The 6,133-nt window shown below is 41.5% G+C and overlaps 1 protein-coding gene across 2 annotated transcripts in view; it reads left to right on the forward strand.

The window, feature by feature from the left end:
* VGLL4 (vestigial-like family member 4) overlaps positions 1-6,133 on the forward strand; it is a 90,168-nt gene that overhangs the window by 64,705 nt on the left and 19,330 nt on the right. The window lies entirely within an intron of this gene.

Consider the following 6,133-nt stretch of genomic DNA (forward strand, 5'->3'; position numbering starts at 1 on the left):
TAGTTGTGCCCCTTTCCCGGCTGCCTCAGCTCCCGCAGCCGCTGCATTCCCCGCATTCCACGCTGCTGTGGACTGTTGGGTTCAGTCATAAGATGCGGACAGAGGTATTTATCCTCAAATAAATCACCACAGTGTTAGTCAGAGGCTGGGCCTGTAGTCTGCAGTCTTGGAATTTGTTACAAATCAGGAATCCAGCGCTGAAGTAATGCAAAACAATAAAAGCTCACAAGCAGAGAGAGACTTCTCATTTACAACATACCTCGTTCTTTCTCCTGAAAACTTAACTATTTATAGCCTTTCCTTGGGGCTGAAAATGCTGGTATTGGAAAGAACCGTATGCCGCGTTTCTGTGGCATACAGACATGGCACAACTGAAGACTTTTATGGCATTTTTGAATTATTATGTAAGTTTGTGGGAAAAGGTGTGATTTTTTTTTTTTTTTTAACTCATTTGCTAGTGATGAAATAAAACACAGCTGGCAGTTATGTACATTGTAACACTTTACACAGTGGAGGCCATAAAAATAATGAAGTCTGAACCAACAGACTCACGTGCAACCAGCGTTCAAAACTAAAAGATACAGGCAGCTTTTTCATGTGATCCCTTAGATATATTTTAAAGCTCTGATCTTTACCGGCATGGTACATTTTTACTCATCCAGTATGGTACGTTTTAACTCTTTCTGTGATTTTTGTATATGAAATATAAAAAGCAGCGGTTGTCTGGCTAGTGTTCATGTGATGGGACTTAATCTATTTCAATTAAACTATCTTCTGCAGATGAATTGTAATGCAAAGTAGCATTCACGAGGCCATCTTTTTTCTACTTTATTTTGTAAGTTTGATCTGACCATATGAAAATATGCTTTCAACTGAATATTACAAAAAATTCAAACTTTTGCAATATATCTGAAATAACTATATATTTCAGATATATCAGAAAAGTTCACAAACATTCTCTGAATTTTACTCCCATTTCCCTGCCACTGCCACCACCAATTAAGTTATTTTTTCGAAAGTTTTTCATATTTTCCCTCTTTTTTTTGGATTATGACGTTCTGGTTCAACAATAGAAATGGATTACTCAACCTTTGTGGAACTGTCTTAAAAATTTTGTTTTGTAGGTGGGAAGTATGTTGTAGAAGCTTGACTTGTTCACACTAAAGAGAAGACAGTAGATTTGGGGATTATGGAACACAATAATGGCAGTCACTTTGTAGTGACTTGGAGGTTCTGGAAGTGTTTGATAACATTCAATTCAGAAAACCACATCCATAGAAGTGGAGCATAATGTGGAGACTAAATGGCACGGTATCTTTGGTGATAGCAAAGACATTTTTGTGAGCTGGACTCTAAAGGTGAAGTTCAGAGTCTATGTATTTTGAACTTTTCAGGACAAAGTCCCCTGAAAGCATAGGACAAAAGAGTTGGTGGTACAAAACTGGGCATAGCTGCCCGAGGCAGTATTATTCAGGGCTACAGACTGCACACCTTTGCCACATAGCGCTGTTTAAATCCATACTTCTCTGGCTGAGCGTCTTTGGTTGTTCTAAATGTCCAGACAGGCAGATCTTTTTCATTTGGAAGTCAGTGCCTGGAAGACAGAAGTCTTATAACCGCGAGCAGGTCTTGTTCAGACATTTGGGTCTTTGTGATTGCATTGGTAGAACTGTGAAGCAGTTGTATATTCATCCTCTTAACACCAACATATTGTGGTTGGAAACGTAATTAAATAGGACAAGAATTGTGTGCTGTGGTTCATTAGAAATGGTAGAACCTTTTGTTAGCAATTGGATGTTAACTCTTAGGTACCAGCAGCCTGACATCTCAGTCACTGTGCTTCAGTGGGAGTGAAGCCATTTAAATACTTCAGATATTTTACTAGCAATCCTGTAACCCAGCCTTTTGTTTGGGAATTGAATGCTTTGAGATATTCTCCGATCAGGCGTGACTCCCTGATGTATCTTCTTTGATCAGGTTCTTTGTATTGTACTTGGGTATGTTTACTTTTATCATGGAAAAACACAACGATTGGAGTACAGTCTCTGGAGCAGAGCAAATCAAGTGCCCTGGCAATCCTACTATGTTTCTAAAATATGTAATGGAATTCCTGTGCAAAGAACAATTTATCAAAGGCTCTGTTTTTCAGAGGAGGTAATTCTCAGCTTTAGAGTAATAAAATATACTTGAGACCTTGTGGATTAATTTTAAAAAATCAGTAGTTGAAACTGCTTGCCTTACTTACGGTAGTGTACTGGACTGTATTTATACAGCTTCTGTATTTTTGTGGTCATAAAAGATTACACCCATAAGCCCCTCACTTGGGAAAAACCGTATACTTCCACCCCAAATTAAAACCTAGGCACTGTAATATGAAATTCCTCTATTTGCATTTCACACTTCCTTGTATGGCCCTCAAATGTTGTACTTAAGATGTATTCACTACAGTATAATCTTGCTGAAGTAAAATGTGCTTTTTGTACCATACTTTATTTTCTGGTGCTTTGTAAAGGAGAAGCAAGCTTATTTTAAGCCTCAAGTTGAAACATGCCTTTGTTTTCATATGACTTCACTAAAATCACCTTGATTTACAGAAGAGTAATTAGGAGCTTGATTTATGTAAGAATTACAAGCGCTCTATGTATGGGTGAAGTGGCTGGAGAGCTATACCGGTCTTTCTTAACAAATGAAGCTGCTTTGTTACACTTCCAAGGTGAATTTAGCATTTCATGGCAACTCCTTTGTGAAATTACCTCTGTCTGGGCATTGTGATGTAAGGGGAACGTGAAAGAAGTGTGTTGTACCTTTAAGCGAAGGTCTCAGGCCTGACCTGTGTTATGTGGGTTTCTTGTTTGTCAGGCTGGAGGCATTTTCTCATTTTCACAGTTCAGCTGAAAACAAAGGCCTCCTTCTCCTGGCAGGGAGCTCTGCAGAGCTGACATCAGCCTTTTCCCAGCGGGCGGCAGCGCTGCCCTAAGAGCCTGCGCAGGGAGCGGAGGAGTTTCTGCTCATGGCATTTTGTTTGCCAAGTAGCAAAGAAAACGAGTAAATGCCAAGAGCGCAATTTTTATTTTTATTTTTTTTTTAAGAAATTACACTGGGCTGGGTTTGCCTCTGATTTTTAGTAGGAACTAGCGAATATGTAACTCTTAACTGCTTGTGGGCAAAGGAGAGTGATGGCTAATACTTTACAGTTGTGGCGTAGCGATTTGAAAAATAGTTTGTGTGCTAGCAAATTGTGGGATCACATCACTGTATTTAACCTTAAAGTGAGTTGATGTCACTGACATCTTCAAAAGGATTCAGATTTTGTGTTATTGGTAAAATTACATGTGCAACTGACTGCTTGCGTTTGTATTGGGAAGGACTGTTATTTTTGATAGAATCATTTTGTTCACTTGTTGAGTATATCAGGCTGAAAGTTAGCATTTTGGGTTTGGGACAAGCAGGCTGGTGAATGCAATATTTTCCCCTCAGTCTCTTTGTCACGATTTCCATTTGGTTTGGTGGCATTAGGATCACAATGAAAATTAATTTCTACATGAAAATAATCTTACGGCAAAAATTTGCAGCTGTTACGTAGATGTCTGAGGAATAATCATACCTTGATTTGTGTGAATACATAATTCAGGTTTTTCTTGTAGTAAAAGAAAGGTCTGTGTATGAACAATGTAGTTTAATGCGTATGGCACAAGATGATATTTAGTTTTGGACATAACCATGCAGACCCTGTTTCAAATTCTAGCTTTTGTCTTCAATTTTGTTACAGTGAAGAATCACAGCAGATCTGATCTATAAAGCCAGGCTAGATTCCTGGAGTTTGGAAGCTGCCGTATATCATAAGTTTCTTACCATGAATATCCAATGGAGTTTGCTCACTTTAATGACACTGTAATAGAAATGACCATGGCATCCTTTTAAAAAAAATCTGTCTTAAGCTGTCCTGAAAGTTACCTGGATTCGAAGAGCATCCATTCAGGTTAGAACAGGCTTGAGGAGGTCATTTCATCCAACCTGCTGCTTGAAGCAGGGCCACCTGTGTCCTCTTCAAGCTTGTAGCAGCTCAAAGCAAGGAATTTTGAGTAAGGTCTGAAGTACTCAGGCTCCTTATTAGAGGAGGACTCCATCACCTTCCCCTGTACCGGGGGAGCCTGACCCCGGCTGAGAACACGGGGGGAAACATTCTGCAGAGAATCGGGTCCCCATTGCGGTGGAGGCTGGTCCCAGCTCCAAGCAGGTCTTGAAAAGATTTAGAACTGGGTTGCAGAGGTAGCGTGGGAGTTTTCAGAAAAGTTCTTTGCTGCTAACTACTGCTTTTTTGGTTCCAAACTTCATGTGGTATTAAGAAATATGTTTACACTGTCATTTTATTGTGACAAATTGGAATTAAAAAAAAAAACCAACCAAAAAAACAAACCCCGACACACACTACTTGGAACACCCAAAATGTCTCTCATTTGCTTGCAGGCATCCTCGCTCAGTTCTCTTGGCACGAATATGCCTTTGAAGTATTTTAGGATTAACCTGGTGTTTTCAGAGCAGTCCTGTTGTAGCTGAAATCCTCTGTGCTGCCAGTGGAACTGGTACAATGTGGCTCTTGTTGATTACAGTGGACAAAGGATTACAGAGCAGGTTTCAAACCGCTTTTCCTAATTTATTTTTTTTCTTTTCTTGTACGCATTGCTTGAATGATGGACCAAATCATTTGGATGTATTTTCTCATTTATTAATGGACATCACGCACTACACAAAATTGTACTTAAATTGTTTCCAACAAATGTACACTAAATTGAACCTTCAGAGATGGACTTGAAAGAGCTAATGCATCTGAGTTAATATTTAACACTGAGCTTTGCAGAAGTTCTTATCCAAGGGGGGAATGTCAGAAAGTACTCAAGTCCCTTTCAGTTCAGGAGGGTGTAGCCAAGCACATGTGAAATTCTTGTTGTGAACAGTTTCAGGGCTAAAAATTGATTGATAGCTTATCAGTCCTTCACAGAGAGACCTGATCTGTCAAAATTTGGGTATATGTTTAAGTACTTGAAAAATCAGGCAATGTTAGTTCAGGTGTCTCCACTTGAAAACAGAAGGGGTTTGTGAGCTGGCTCCAGAATTCTGCTTTGATGTAACGTTTTCCACTTTCATTTTCCTTCTTCTGAAAAGGAGCGTAAAACTTCCGTAGGGCGTTACGGCTCGGAGCTTCCTCGCAAAGGACAAAGCTGTGTCCCTTGTCCTGGCGGAGGGGTGCCAGCGCCGGCACCAGGGATCACCCCTTGTCGCGGGTGACACGCAGCCCTGTGCCCGCAGGAACAGGACACCATCCCTTGAGCCCTGCCGTCGCCTCTTCACCCACGGGGAGATGCTCCTCATTTTCGTTAAAGGGAAATTTTACATTGCCTAAATTACCGTATCCCTACACCGGGGTGGAATCCAACACCAGCCCAAAAGTCTGATAGCTCAGCAAGAGGCAAGAAAAGAACCAGTGACATTTACAAACGTATTCTAGATGTATATCCTAACCATATGGAAACAAAGGTTTAATCTCACTTCTTTTTATTTAACCATTTTCCCAGATGTTTCCTGCAGTTTGACAGATGTACCATTTGCTAGAAAGTTGCGCTCTTGAGAATTAGAATGTTATGGACACGGTTGCTATAGACAATGACTCTGTAAGGGTAAGATTTGGAATAAAATGTTACATTAATTTCTAGTCGAAGAAGTAAATTTCTTTCCCCAGACTGGAAGTGCTGGACCGGACAGTCTCCTTTCATTTTCCCCTCGTGCTGTAACGCGCTCCAAAAACAGGCGAGCTGGCTTTTAACTCATTCCTGCAAAATTGCCGAGCGCTGACTCCGAACCGGCGGCATTATTTCTCAGTGTTGAAAGGTGAAAATCACTCCTCGGGCTGTCCCTGACCATCCCGGGCCGCCTTTACCTCTCCGGTAAGCGCCCTCCCGGCAGCCAGCCTTCCCCCCGCGCTCCCCTCAGGCGGAGCGTGAAGAAATGGAGGCGAAACGGGCCCCCAGCGCGCTGCCGTGAGGTGCTGCGACCTTCACGCTAAGGATACCAAACAATGCCGGGGGGGAAGGGGGCGGGCGCCGGTGAGCTCCCCCTGAGGTACCGGGCCGGCTCC

Source organism: Charadrius vociferus, unplaced genomic scaffold, assembly GCF_000708025.1.
Source record: "Charadrius vociferus isolate BGI_N301 unplaced genomic scaffold, ASM70802v2 scaffold67, whole genome shotgun sequence".
Classification (NCBI taxonomy): domain Eukaryota; kingdom Metazoa; phylum Chordata; class Aves; order Charadriiformes; family Charadriidae; genus Charadrius; species Charadrius vociferus.